The 15,770-nt window shown below is 43.6% G+C and overlaps 1 pseudogene; it reads left to right on the top strand.

Annotated features, from left to right (window-relative positions):
* The first annotated feature begins 5,524 nt into the window (after window positions 1–5,524).
* Window positions 5,525–5,843, top strand: LOC144496729 (large ribosomal subunit protein eL33 pseudogene; annotated as a pseudogene).
* Window positions 5,844–15,770: the final 9,927 nt, after the last annotated feature.

Raw genomic sequence — 15,770 nt, 5'->3', positions numbered from 1 at the left:
TTTATTGGCTGGTGGAGCAGGCTCGAGGGGCTGAATGGCCTACTCATGTTCATTTTTCTCATGTTTCTATGTTCCGGCTCTTTCACTCTGCTTTTTTCTTATCTGTTCATTTATTTTATCATTTCCTGAACTCATGAATTATATCCGAGTTAAATTTAATGAGAAATTCAGAATACTTTAATATTAGTACTTTCTAGTTCAGTCATTTTAATTTTATCCCCGTGGATCTGATTAATTACTGAAATACTAAAAGTAATTATATAATTAATTACACACTTGGCTTTGTTGTAATATAAATTAATTACTTAGCTGTAGTTCAGAGGGCTCCACCACTTCTCTGAACTAGAATCTTCTTCATGTTCCTCTGTGTGACACAGAGAAGCTGCTTCTTACCACTCCTCTCCCCGGCCACTCCCTTTGCAATTCACTCTCCCCCGATCTATCACAGCTGAAGGGGGATGGGAGAGGGAGAGTGAAGGAGGAGAGAAGAGTGCTAAGCAGAATTTAACAAAGATTGGCTCCTTAAGAACATGAAATGAGAGAAGATTATTGTGAAACTCTGCCGCAGCTTGCCTATGGTGGCTGACAATGTCACTACGACTGTGATGGGTCGATTGACAGATTCCAACATTAAGCCGGAGACGGCGCCCTCTTCCTCTGCTTCCGCTGAAAGAGGAGATTCTCCTCTGGAACATTAGGTTCTGTGAGCGCCAATTCAGCTGCAGGCACACTGGACTCTACTACTGGGTCCAGATGACTGACCGTCTTGAGGTCTCCGACCAGTTTTGCGTAAACGTCTTCTATCCGAGGGATAGGATATTGAATATCTATACATGGGCAGCCTGTTCACGGTCAACTTATAATCGACACAAATCCTCACTGTGTGGACTGGTTTTAACACTGAGACTATTGGGGCGGCCCACACTAAGAACTGTACCAATTCAATTAACCCCAGGCCTTCCAATTGTTTCAACTCCATCTCAACTCTTTGGTATAAGGCATAAGGGACAGGTCTGGCTGTAAAAACTGTTGGCATTGACCCAGGGTTCACAAGATTTTGGGCTTAACTCCTCATATGCACTCAAGCTCACTCTGAAAGACTTCTTAGTATTTGCATGAGTTCCTAGAAAGTAATTCACTTCCTGGCTCCCCAAAACCTGTCCACCATCTACAAGACATAAGTCAGGAGTGCAGTGAAATATTCTCACTTGCCTACCAGAGTGCAGCTCCAACAACTCTCAGAAGTTGGACACCATTCAGGATAAAGGAGCTCACTTGATTGGCACCCCATCCTCAAACATTCATTCCCTCCACCACCAACACACAATGGCAGCAGCATGTACTATCTACAAGATGCACTACAGGAACTTATCAAAGCGCCTTAGACAGCACCTTCCAAACCATAACCACTACCATTTAGAAGGACGTGGGCAGCAGACGTATGGAAACATCACCACTTGGAAGTTTTCCTCCAAGCCACGCATCATCCTGACTTGGAAATTTATCACTGTTCCTTCACTGTCGCTGTTTCAAAATCCTGGAAATCCCTCCCTAACAGCACTGTAGGTGTACCTACAGCACAAGGACTGCAGCAGTTCAATAAGGCAGCTCACCACCATCTTTTCAAGGGCATAAGCAACAAATGCTGGCCTAACAAATGAAGCCAACATCTCATGAATGAATAAAATAAAAAAATGTATTTGCTGTACCTCAGTGACGATTAACATCCATCCCGAATCCCGACTTACGGAGATTGTGCGCTGCAAATGAGCACTGGGACAATACAGAAGTCTCGACGCACAGATATGAGCACTGAAAGCGCGCCACGTTCAAACCTCTGGTTGGTATTTTTATAGTTATCAGGATTGAAGCGCTGCGCTGAAATGCCTCAAAGAAAGTGACAGAACAGCACTAACATCACTTACTTGCCCCGATGATAGGTGAGTATTTACACTTATTTGTTTGCACACTTTTTTTCTGATGGAGTTGCAGTGAGTAGAGGCATCATTTTAAAAAAATGCTTTTTAAAGATGTTTAAAATATATGTAATGCACAGAAAGTGAAGGAAATATTTTATTTTACAACTTTATCATGGCATACTGTTAATTCCATTAAAAAGTATTTTTATATGCAACAAAGTGGATCTGAATTGTATGTAATAAGTTTCAGTGAAAGTTCATTTGGATTTTGCTATGTATTTTAAGCAATGTTATGTATCTCAATTTTAAGAGTCTCCCTGATGCAATGTTGATCCTTAGAAGCCTCATGCGATATGAGGTGAAATAAGTTCTACATTTACAATGGGAAATATGCAGCTTGGTTATTTCAAATGCTTTGGGAAAGTGTAATTCTTAAAATGACATCTGCGAACTATCTCTCTGATAGGTTTTGCAGAATTCAGTGCAGACTGAAAATCTGGAGTCATGCTCCACCATCCTGGTACATCATACTTCTATCTTTGCTGCTTAAAATCACTGATGTTCTTTTAAGGCTTTGACGTAGGTGCAGAGATCATGAGAGAAAAGTCAGGCTACATGTAAAATGAACAATTAACATGTCCCAACCCTCCCCTCCCGGTGAGAACTGAGACGTCCAGACATCCGGATCTTAAATCCCCGCCGGCAATCTCGCAGACGGCGAATGCGACCTCAAGATTCCGCCCTTCCTGTCTGGGATTCATGAGCTTTAGACAGTAACTGAAAGGGACTATTGAACAATTCATCAGTCGATGCAGAGACAAGGAACGTGATTGTGATTTCACATTCAGCAGAGCTGGCGGACAGAATGATCAAACTTGTGATAGCCTCCATTCTGAGAGAAACAGTCCATAAAGACCTCTTAGAAGAACCCAAATGTTATATAATGGAAGCACTACTACAAAGCAAATGCAATAAGGAAGCCACCCTACTGAATGGACAGGGTCGACAGGTTATGTGTAATTTGTTTACCATTGACAGACTAACCAATATAAATGATCCTAGAAAGCAAAGTGGGTAGTGTGACTTTATGCATGCTCCCAGAAATTGCTCAGCCTTTAATATTATATGCAAGGCAGGTGGCACTAGAGGACACTGGAAGTGCCAATGCTGAGTGCAATGGCCAAAACAAATGGTTTGGCATCATTGGAAGCCACAACCAGAGGCCAGAGAGGTACAGCACAGATATTCTCCGATGCAGCTGCAGTGAATAGAGTTTTGGCTGAGCACCAAATTCTCTGTTCTCACTGGCAGCTGTGGCGGGGCGAATGAGATCGGAGAATTCCACCCAAGCATAGGAGCAAAAGATTGCTGTAAAGGAGAGTAGAAAGCCCAATGGGTGAGAAGGATCCAACTACTGTTAGCTTCATCAGTGGGAACCAGAAAATCATTCCATTGTGAAGATGCTCTGGGTGTAACTGTCATTCCTTACTCACTAACGAATGGAACTTTCACACACAAGCGCTGTCCAAGGCTTTCTTAACATGCTTAGGTAAGGACATAGATATTCAGCCTCCACCTTCCAAGTTTCAAAAGAGAGTGTTGCCCACTGTGAGTCACACATTAAAATTTGAGGGTTAAAGGCAAATGTTATTCTTGAACGTGGGAAAATTAGCTCTTAAATAGTACAGATTTTTTGTTTTTTACAATGGCAATTTTACAATAAAAATGGGATTTGCTTTCAAAGTGCTCCATAACTGGTTTCATTACTTGAAGCCAAAGATCAATCAAAGAAGACATTCCAGAGAGATGAGCTGGTATTAAACCAGATGGTCCATTCCCATTAACTGGCAATGAGTGAGTGCAACTGCCTCCAAAGCCTATCTTAGCGTGGAAGCATTTGCAGAGCTTTCAGGAGCTGTAGTCAATCAGTCACCTCTTCAAAGAGCTGTATTAAATCACAAATTATTACTTGCTTTTAACAAATTTGTGCAACACGGTATTGCCAAATAATCTTTGGCAACAAGGTGAAATAATGTTTAGATAACAGACATGAACCATTTCATGTAGCTGCTTTAGAGACGAGCACCACGAGAAGTACTCGTTAAAAAGTTTGTCCAAATCTGACCATGGCTCCAATGAGTCCCCTTTGATTTACCTGTGATATCTACTCACTCCCAGTGATAGTGGATTTATATCGAGAAGAAAAAAATTGCATTCTGATAGCACTTTGCACAACTTTTGTCTGTCCTAAACACTACAGAGGTGATTGATAGCTTTTCAAGTATAACTGTTGTAATATAAGAAAACATGGCAGCCAATTTGTACACAGCAAGGTGCCACAAACATCAATAAGATCATGTCCAGTTTGATGTAATCTAGTTGGATTTCACCTTTTGATAAGGTCCCACATGGGAGACTGATAGCGAAGGTAAGAGCCCATGGGATCCAGGGAAATGTGGCAAACCGGATCCAGAATTGGCTGAGCAGCAGGAAGCAGAGGGTGATGGTTAAGGGATGTTTTTCTGATTGGAAGCCTATGTCCAGTAGGGTCCCACAGGAATCAGTGTTGGGGCCTTTGGTGTTTGTTGTTTATATAAATGATTTATACTTTAATGTAGGAAGATTGATCAATAAGTTTGCAGATGATACTCTTTGCCCCGTCCCGTGACCCCGCGCATTTCTCATGGCTAACCCACCCAAACTGCACATCTTTGGACTGTGGGAGGAAACTGGAGCACCCGGAGGAAACCCACACAGACACAGGGAAAACATGTAAACTCCACACAGTCATGCGAGGCTGTATTTGAACCCAGGTCCCTGGCCTGGCAGCACTGCTAACCATTGTGCCACCATGTATAAAAAATGCAAGTTCTATCTTTCATCCTTTGATGAATTTTAGATTTACAGTGATGCACAAAATCTGAGATTTGGTATTTGTGGTCATGGGAAAAAAGGTTGAATCTTCAATGCTGATACTTTGGTGACACACCAATGAAGTATTTTCCACACGTTCCAGATATATCTGGAGAGGATTGAGAGCTCCTCCAAACTCAATCTTCCACGGCCATGCGAAAAACTAATAAAACAGCTCTGTGCAATGAAGCCAATTCAGCCTTTGGCCGCAGAAGGATATCAGCAACCTCATGCAATACAATTCGTTTCCAAAGCCGCAAAGCACAACTTTGCCCCTTGGCATTGCACATAATTCTAGCAAAAAGGTTACTCGCAGCTATGGTTCTTTCTATTAATGTAGCTAGGAAGCCAAGTGTCAATAAGGTGACATGATTAATGGTTAGACTGGCTAGGGAGGGTTCTGGCCCTTCAGCTGTAAAAGCTGTCCTGTTATGTTTGGCTAGCACTATCCTGGATTCACCCTCAGACAAAGGAGTACTCAAACCTAATATCTCCCAAGATGATGAGGAAATCTGTGATATCTCTCTGAATAGATTTTCTGGAAGATGGTGGTGATTAGAGGAAAAGATGAAAATGGAATATAAAAACATTTTTCCCAGAGCAGTAATTGGAAGCTATCATTCCGGAGTTCTTTTTTTCCTCCCCCTCTTGTTGTCAGGGCAGGCGACCCAGCTGCCACGTGTGCTCTCGCAATGCTTGGAAGATTATGATGTAAAGCTGTGTTTACTCGGTATAAACAAGGCCTTTGAAACCAAAGAGAGCACACTGCTCTCTGAAGATTGAGGGTGTTTTTAGAGTCATGATGAAACTGAATTTTACCTGGGCAAGAGATGTGTAAAGAACAACATTGTCACTCCTGGCGGTAAACCAGACAAGACTCGTGTCATTTGGGGTAAAGTGACCGGTGCTCATGGAAACAGTGGCATGGTGCATATCAAGTTCAGCAGTAACCTGCCCACTAAGGCTATTGGGCACAGGATTCATGTGATGCTGTACCCATTAAGGATTTAAAGCACAGCTGTACATAAATTGACAACAACTAGTAAATAGACAAAAAAGTAGAAAAAGTTTATTTGTTCTTAAATAATGGAAGTCCAATCTTAGCTTTTATGTCCTGTTAAAAAGGATGTGATTGCTCAGGAGGGGGTGCAAAGGAAATTTACCAGGATGCTGCCTGGGATGGAACATTTAAGTTATGAATAGAGGTTGGGTCGGCTTGGGTTGTTTTCACTGAATCAGAGAAGACTGAGGGGCGACCTGCTTAAGGTGTACAAGATTATGAGAGTCATAAGGAGCAGCTGTTCCCCTTCATTGAAGGATCAGTCAAGAGGGGACATAGGATCAAGGTGAGGGGCAGGAGGTTTAGAGGGGATGTGAAGAAAAACATTTTTACCCAGAGGATGGTGACGGTCTGGAATGCACTACCTGGGAGGGTGGTAGAGGTGGGTTGCCTCACATCCTTTAAAAAGTATCTGAATAAACACTTGGCATGTCATAACATTCAGGGCTAGGGGCCAAATGCTGGCAGATGGGATTAGGTGGAAATTCAGGTGTTTCTAATGTGTTGGTGTGGACTTCCTTTCACAGTAACTTCATTGCAATGTTACAATGTAATGTTGTCTGTTGTCGGTGCAGACTTGATGGGCCAAATGGCCTCCTTCTGCACTGTAGGGATTCTATGAAGGTCTTGTTGCTTGTCAGCTTCCTTTTGACACTAACAAATAAACGTTAAAAATTTTAAACTTCAAAGAAACTTTAAACTGTATGATTCTATAACTCAAATCGCAAGATATATCTTGGATGGCAAATAAGAAAGGTTTATTTCCAACCTTGGACTGCAGGTTTACACTCCTGGATGCTGATCCGGGACTTGAAGATAAAATTTGGTGCCAGCCAGGATTTGAATCAGGACACGCCTCCAGAATGGCCTGGGCTGGAATATCAGCTGTCAAGTGGGAGCTATAACAAATGATCTTTAACAGAATGGAGAGAGTCATTTCTAGTGAAAATAGTTTCCTGCTGATTTGCCCTTAAAATGGAGATTAAGTGCTGGATTAATGAAATTGCGTTAGCCTCAAATGTTTTTTTTCTTGAGTGATTTTAGTTTTGCTCTGTGATTCAGTGGAAGCCAAAACAAATCAGAATAATGTTGCTTTCCCTTGCAGGTTTGCTGTAACTCTGCCTGACCTGAGCTAGAGGTGCCCCAGTGTGCAGGTTCAGGAAGGCTGCGGAAATCTATTGGGTGCTGGCTGTGAGTTCACTGGCTATTGGCTACAAAATCAACAGCTAGGAGGTCTCCAAACCTGAAGGCTAATGGGAGATATGAACGAAAGAGTGCAAGTATCTTTTTGGGTATTCCATTGCCTTGTAGGCTTCCCTTCTCAAGTTATCAGAGGTATCTTCACATGGAGAATCATTGGGATCGCTAGCATATCAGGGCTGCCAGATTGCTAATGGGCGAGATCACACACTGACTTTGCTGCACAGGCCTCATGTGCTGACTTTTGAGGGCTGAAGCTGCTGAAGAGGGTTTCAGAACATACACCAGGAAATCCGAGGTGCTCTGGGGAAGTCTGCCAGAGAGTTTGTGCGCACTGTCACAGAGAATGGAAGAATCCTTCATCAGCCTCTTTGTGTCTTCCTCACTGCTTACTTTCCCACTGGACTTTGTATTGTCAGTAAACTGGGATGCATACACTTAGTCCCCTCATCTAAATTATTGATCTAGATCATAAACAACTGAGACCCAAGTCCTGATTTTTGTGATCCTCAAGTAGTTACAACCTGCCAATCTAAAATAGCTATTTATTCCCACTCTACTTTCTGACCATTCTGTCCTCAATCCATGCCAGTATAATACCCTCAATCTCAGGAGCCCGTATTTTGTACATTAATCTCTTCTGTTGTGTTTAATCTCATGGCATCAGGTCAAACATGGGCAAGAAAACTCTTCACCACCTTTCACCCTCCATGTGGAAGATCACTTGGAAGAAGCACTGAGGGTGGCAAGCGCACAGATTGTGCCTTGGGTGGGAGAGCCCTAGCAAAATTGAAGTCAATGGGAATCGAGGAAAAAACTCTGCATTGGCTGGAATCACACCTGGCACAAAGGAAGATGGTGTTGCTTGTTGGAGGCCAAGTATTTAAGTCCCAAGAAAGTTCTACAGGAGTTCCTTAGGGTAGTGTTCTAGGCCCAACCATCTTCAGCGGCTTCGTCAATGACTTTCCTTCCATTATAAGGTCAGAAGTGGGGATGTCTGTTGATGATTGCACCATTCACAACCCTTCAGATACTGAAGCAGTCTATGTCCTCATGCAACAAGACCTTCATGGAATCATAGTATCCCTACAGTGCACAAGGAGGCCATTTGGCCCATCGAGTCTGCACCGACAACAGACAACATTCAGGCTTGGGTTGAAAAATGGCAAGTGACATGCGTGTCATACAGATGCCAATCACTTCACTTTGATATTAAACGACATTGGCAAGTCAATATCTGGAGATTACATTGACCAGAAACTGAACTGGACTTGGCATATAAATAGTATGGCTGCAAGAGCAGGTCAGACGCTAGGAATTCTGCGGTGAGTAACTCACTTCCTGACTCTCAAAGTCTGTCCACCATCGACAAGGCACAAGTCAGGAGAGTGCCTTTCCGCTTGGCTGGATGAGTGCAGTTCCAACAACACTCACAAAGCTTAACACCATCCAGGACAAAGCAGCCCGCTTGCTTGACACCCCATCCACCACTTTAAACATTCACATCTTGCAGCACGTAGTTTGCAGTGTGTACCATCCACGAGATGTGCTCCAGCAAAACGCTGAGACTCCTTCAGCAGCATCTTCTAAATCTGTGACTTTGACAAGAACAAAGGCAGCGAACACATCAGAACACCGCCACCTGCAAGATCCCCTCCAAGTAACACGCCATCCTGAATTTGAAATATATTTCTGCTTCTTCACCAGTGCTGGGTCAAAATCTGTCATTCATACTGAAAATAATTGTGTGGATACTGGCTAATGGGCTGACTATGAGTTCAGAGCAGTGTTTGTTATGCCAAAACCAGACAGGTATGATTCTTGCTAATTTCACTGACACCTGTTAATATTGCCAAATTAAATCGAACAAATTAAATTCTCAACAAATCTGTTGGATTTAGTGTAAGATTCTGTCAATTGTGATCCTCAGTCTGTGAATTTAAGGGGTAAAATCACCTCTGACAAGGGTTGCAGCAGCATTCAAGAATGTGGCTAAAAGCTGAACTTCGAGGTGGCAAGCAACTATTTAATGAATATTCATGAGATGCAAATTAATTTCATTCACGCCACTACGAGCGAGAAAACTGACCTGCCATTAACATGATTGGAAAACTTAGAAACATTGAAAATAAAAGCAGGAGTAGGCCATTCGGCCCTTCGAGCCTACTCTGCCATTCATTTTGATAACGGCTGGTCATCAAATTCAATACCCGGATCCTGCCATCCCTCCCATCCCTTGATCCCTTTAGCTCCAAGAGCTATATCTAATTTCTTCTTGAGAGACGCAATCTGCTTTTACGCTGGTGAGTTTTTGATTTTTTGGCTCCCGGAGGATTCTTGAAATCATAGAAATCATAGAAATTGTAGAGTGCAGTAGGAGGCCATTCGGCCCATCGAGACTGCACTGTAAGCCCATATATTTACCCCGCTAATCCTTCTAACCAACGCACCCCTGGACACCAAGAGGCAATTTAGCATGGCCAATCAATCTAACCCTCACATCTTTCAGACTGTGAGAGGAAACCAGAGCACCCGGAGGAAACCCACGCAGACACGGGGAGAACGTGCAAACTCCACACAGACAATGACCCAAGCCGGGAATCAAACCCAGGTGCCTGGAGCTGTGAGGCAGCAGTACTAACCACTGTGCCACCGTGCCACCCACACTCTCCACTCCCTTACAGCACCAAACCCACTGCGGGCTGTGGGAGGGACGGTGTGGGGGTGGGGGGGACTGGAGTATTCCGTCCTAAAAGCAGATGTGGGTTGTCTGCTATCAAGATGCTTTCCATAAACCACCACATGCTGCAGTCTGACTGGTCACTATTGCAATCCAGACCTCAGCTTGTCGCATTTAATTAATTAAAGTTAAATGTCTTCCATGAACTTAGCTTATTTTTTTAGTTTCTAAGCTAATTACTTGATCGAGTTTAAATTACACTTCGGAAAATGATTGCTCGCAACCTATCCCCTCCACTCAGCTGCGACAACAACAAATTTATATCACTTTTTTAACGTTATAGTAAGTTCCAAAATACTCCACAGGGGAATTCTAAAACAATATATGACATCGAGTCCCGCAAGGGGATATTAGGTGAAATGACCAAAAGATTTGTCTGAAGGAGATTTAAAGGACTGTCTTAAAGGAAGAAAATGAGGTTAGGGGGCAGAGAACTGTGGGGGGGGGTGGACGAAAGTGACTCCCCCCCGGCAGGTTTCCCGGTGGTGTGGCCAGTGAGCAAATGACCATTGCTTTCGACAGGACCAGAAGACCCTACCGACAGCCAATGGTGAGCTGCTTCCACCACCGGACAACCCGTCGCTGGGGGTAGGAAGGCTGAAAAATTCCGGTTCTTGTCTGCAACTCTGCAGCTGCAGGCTATGGTATTTTGCAGTTTGAAGACTACAGTCTAGTGCTTCCTCATCCTTCTACACTTTACCCGTGGGCTAAGAGATGCAAGTATTCTTCTTGGGATCGAGAGGCTCAGTGATGCAGCAAAGGTAGACTGGGAGCAAAAACTTTATGGTGGGACAATTGAGGAACAGTGGAGGACTTGCAAAGCAATTTTTCACAATGTTCAGCAAAAGTATATACCAGTGATAAGAAAGGACTGTCGGAAAAGAGATAATCAGCCATGGATATCTAAGAAAATAAAGAAGAGATTCAAATTGAAAGAAAATGCATACAAAGTGGCAAAGATTAATGGGAAACTAGAGGATTAGGAAATCTTTAAACGTCAGTAGAAAGCCACGGAAAAAGCTATGGAGAAAAGTAAGATGGATTATGAGAGTAAACTAGCTCAGAATATTAAAGCAGATAGCAAAGGTTTCGACAAATATATAAAATGAAAAAGAGTGGCTAAGGTAAACATGGGTCCTTTAGAGGATTAGAAGAGGGATTTAATAACGGGAAATGAGGAAATGGCTGAGGCATTGAACAGGTATTTTGTGTCGGTCTTCACAGTGGAAGACACAAATAACATGCCAACAATTGATGACAAGAAAGCTATGGCAGGTGAGAACCTAGAAATGATCATTATCACTAAAGAGGTAGTGTTGGGCAAGTTAATGGGGCTAAAGGTAGACGGGTCTCCTGGTCCTGATGGAATGCATCCCAGGGTACTAAAAGAGATGGCAGGGGAAATAGCAAATGCACTATTAATTTACCAAAATTCGCTGGGCTCTGTGGTGGTTCCGGCGGGTTGGGAAAACAACAAATATGACTGTTTAAAAAGGGAGATAGACAAAAGGCGGGTAACTATAGGGTGGTTAGCTTAACTTCTGTAGCGGGGAAAATGCTTGAGTCTATCATCAAGGAAGAAATAGCAAGACATCTGGATAGAAATTGTCCCATTGGGAAGACACAGCATGGGTTCATGAAAAGCAGGTCAGATTAAACTAATTTACTAAAATTCTTTGAGGACATTATATGCGCGGTTGACAATGGGGAACCGGTGGATGTGGTGTATCTGGCTTTCCAGAAAGCATTTGACAAGGTGCCGCACAAAAGGCTGCTGCATAAGATAAAGGTGCATGAGGTTACGGGTAATGTATTAGCATGGATAGAGGATTGGTTAACTAACAGAAAGCAAAAGAGTGGGGATAAATGGGTGTTTTTCTGGTTGGCAATCAGTGGTGTGCCTCAGGGATCAGTGTTGGGACCACAATTGTTTACAATTTACATAAATGATTTGGAGTTGGGGATCAAGTGTAGTGTGTCAAAGCTCACAGATGAACCCAGATGTGTGGTCGAGCAAAATGTGCAGAGGACACTGAAAGTCTGCAGAGGGATATAGATAGTTTAAGTGAGTAGGCAAGGGTTTGGCAGATGGAGTACAATGTTGGTAAATGTGAGGTCATCCATAATAGCAAAATTGACTATTATTTAAACGGTAAAAAATTGCACCATGCTGCAGTACAGAGGGACCTGGGTGTCCTTGTGCATGAATCGCATGGGGTGCAACAGGTAATTAAGAAGGCAAATGGAATTTTGTCCTTCATTGCTAGAGGGATGGAGTTTAAAAACAGGGAGGTTATGTTGCAGCTGTATAAGGTGCTGGTGAGGCCACACCTGGAGTACTGTGTACAGTTTTGGTCTCCTTAGTTGAGAAAGGATATACTGGCACTAGAGGGAGTGCAGAGGAGATTCACTAGGTTGATTCCGGAGTTGAGAGGGTTGGCTTATGAGGAGAGACTGAGTAGACTGAGACTATACTCATTGGAATTTAGAAGAGTGAGGGGAGATCTTATGGAAACATATAAAATTATGAAGGGAATAGATAAGATAGAAGCAGGGAAGTTGTTTCCATTGGCAGGTGAAATTAGAACTAGGTGACATGGCCTCAAAATAAGGGGGAGCAAATTTAGGACTGAGTTGAAGAGGAACTTCTTCACCCAAAGGGTTGTGAATCTGTGGAATTCCCTCCCCAGTGAAGCAGTTGAGGCTATCTCATTGAATGTTTTTAAGGCATAGATTGATAGATTTTTAAACAGTAAAGGAATTAAGGGTTATGGTGAGTGGGTGGGTAAGTGGAGCTGAATCCATGAAAAGATCAGCCATGATCTTATTGAATGGCAGAGCAGGCTCGAGGGGCCAGATGGCCTACTCCTGCTCCTAGTTATTATGTTCTTCTTAAATACATGGATGTTGCTGATTGCATTATTGGAGGCTGGAAGCAGTCCACCATAGTTCCATGACAGACTCGTTGTGGAAATGAAGACTGCTGAATGAAGTAGGGGTACTGCATGAACCCCTGAAGATTCACAGTGGGTATTGCTTCCTGGACTGTGCCCTCCTCCTCCCTCTCCTCAGGGCTGCCTGCTGTCATCTGTCTCATTGAGTCCTCCCCTTCATCTACATTGTAGACTGACTGGAGCAGCCAAGACTGGAATCAAACTGGTTTTATGGCAGAGAAAAGCAATCAATGAAAATAAAACATTCAGAAAATTTTGAATTCAGTTGTTGAATGCAGAAAATATCCCCAAAAATGTCTAAAGATAAACTAGCAATTGATTGTGTGGAGTGAACACACTCTTTAATTCAGGTTCCTACAGATTCCTTCCAAAATGTTATTGCCATGAATTGCTTGTGAACCATGAGCTGGGAAAGCCTAACTTAGAATCGTGTAATCATAGAATCGCTACAGTGCAGAAGGAGGTCATTCGGCCCATCAAGCCTGCACAAACAACAATCTCACCCAAGTCCTATCCCATAACCCCACATATTTACTCTGCTAGTCCCACTGACACTAAGGGACAATTTAGCATGGCCAATCAACCTAAAACGCACGTCTTTCGGATTGTGGGAGGAAACCGGAACACCCAGAGGAAACCCACGTAGACACGGGGAGAACGTGCAAACTCCACACAGACAGTGCCCCATGGCCGGGTCCCTGGCGCTGTGAGGCAGCAGTGCTAACCACTGTGCCATCGTGCTGCCCCCAGCTTCACAAAAAGCTCCATTAATGAGGATGGGACAGTCAGTTACATATCATAATGAGCATTTTAAATACTATTAACATGTACCATGAGCACCTATGGACCAGACAACAGCAGCTCTTATACCCCTGGTGTGCAATGAGTATGCGCAGTGTTTGTTATATTTGTTTCTGAAATGGCTGTTTTGCATCTGCAAAACACATTATGCATCATACCCATAGCATCACCTCACAAAAATTGTCCTGTGTGTATTTTCCTAACCACAAAAATATGGCAATTGTAAATATATATCAGCAATATTGCCAAGATCCCACTACTAAAAGATACACACAAAAATACTGACATATTGCGGCTGATTTTCAAATTTTCATTTGCAAAGCATGTATTTTCAGTCCAAAAAATGACATAAACCACGTTTTCATTTTGCTAAATCACCCGGCCATAATGTTTCCATCTGTCGTCAAAATGTTCCTTGCAATGTTAATGCAATATGGTTTCCACTGTCCTTGCCATTTTGATTGAACGCAGCAAATTCTTCCACTGTCTTGAGGGACTAACATCTGTTGCGATGTAATGGCAGCAATCTGGAACTGAGTGCCAGGACTCAGCAGGGATTCAGGTTGCATTTTACATAAATAGATACATGACACTATCCTTCCCTAGACTCCTGAAATCATCATGGCCCTTAGGTGTGCGATACCCTCTCAGATGGCAGTTTCAACTGAATGCAACAGAGCCCCACAACAATGAGACTTTGCCTCAGTGCAGGAGTTCACCTTAAGTATTCATATGATGAAATTGTGACTTCATTAGTAAGTGTGTAGAAGACTGTGTGCCAAAGAAGCAAATCCATGTGTTCCCCAACCGGGGGAAACCATGGATGAACAGGGATATCTCCTGCTTGCTGAAGTCCAGGTCTGCGGCGTTCAAGTCAGGCAACACTGGCTTATACAAGGAAGCCAGATACGATCTAAGGAAATCCATCAAAGATGCCAAAAGACAGTACCGGACCAAGCTAGAGTCCCAGGCTAGCCACAGTGACCCCCGTCGACTATGGCAATGTCTGCAAGTCATAACAGGCTACAAGATGAAGGCATGTAAAATCGCCGGCTCCAACGCACTCCTCCCCGATGAACTCAATGCATTCTACGCCCGTTTTGGGCAAGAGGTCCACGAGAACATGCCCTCCACCCTGGAAACCCTGGATGAACCTGTACCTGGGGTCACCATTGTAGATGTCAGAGCACCTTCTTGAAGGTCAACCCATGGAAAGCAACTGGCCTGGATGGGGTACCCGAACAAGCACTCCGATCCTGCATGGATCAACTGGCGGGGATATTCACAGACATCTTCAACCTCTCTTTACAACAATCTGAGATCCCTATCTGCTTCAAGAAGACGACCATCATCCCAGTACCAAAGAAAAACCAAGCAGCCAACCAAGAAACATCCATCATTGTGAAGTGCTTCAAAAGGTTAGTCATGGCATGAATCAGTTCCAGCGTCCCGGACTACCTGGATCCACTACAGTTTGTCTACCGCCGCAACAGGTCCACAGCAGATGCCATTTCCCTGGCCCCTCCCTCCGCCATTTCCCTCAACCATGGAATACCTAGATAACAAGGACACCTATGTCAGACTCCTATTTACTGACTACAGCTCAGCCTTCAACACTATTATTCCACGAAACTCATCTCCAAACTCTGTGGCCTGGCCTCAGCACCTCCTTCTGCAACTGCACTTCCTAACTCACAGACCACAATCAGTAAGGATAGACAGCAACACCTCCTCCACGATCATCCTCAACACTGTGTCCCACAAGACTGTGTTCTCAGCCCCTACTGTACTCCTTATACACCTATGACTGTGTAGCCAAATTCCCCTCCAATTCGATTTTCAAGTTTGCTGATGACACCACTGTAGTGGATCGGACCTCAAACAATGACGAGACAGAATACAGGAATGAGATAGAGAACCTGGTGAACTCTCTCCCTCAAGGTCAACAAAACTAAGGAGATTGTCATCGACTTCAGGAAACGTAAAGGAGAACATCCCCCTGTCGACATCAACAGGGACGAAGTAGGAAGGGTTGAGAGCTTCAAATTTTTAGGTGTCCAGATCGCCACAACCTGTCCTGGTCCCCCCACGTCGACACTATAGTTAAGAAAGCCAACCAACACCTCTACTTTCTCAGAAGACTAAGGAAATTTGGCATGTCAGCTACGACTCTCACCAACTTT

Source organism: Mustelus asterias, chromosome 1 (assembly GCF_964213995.1).
Source record: "Mustelus asterias chromosome 1, sMusAst1.hap1.1, whole genome shotgun sequence".
In the NCBI taxonomy this organism is placed as follows: Eukaryota; Metazoa; Chordata; class Chondrichthyes; order Carcharhiniformes; family Triakidae; genus Mustelus; species Mustelus asterias.
Note: the sequence above shows the minus strand (reverse complement) of the source record. Positions and strands in the feature narration are given on the sequence as shown.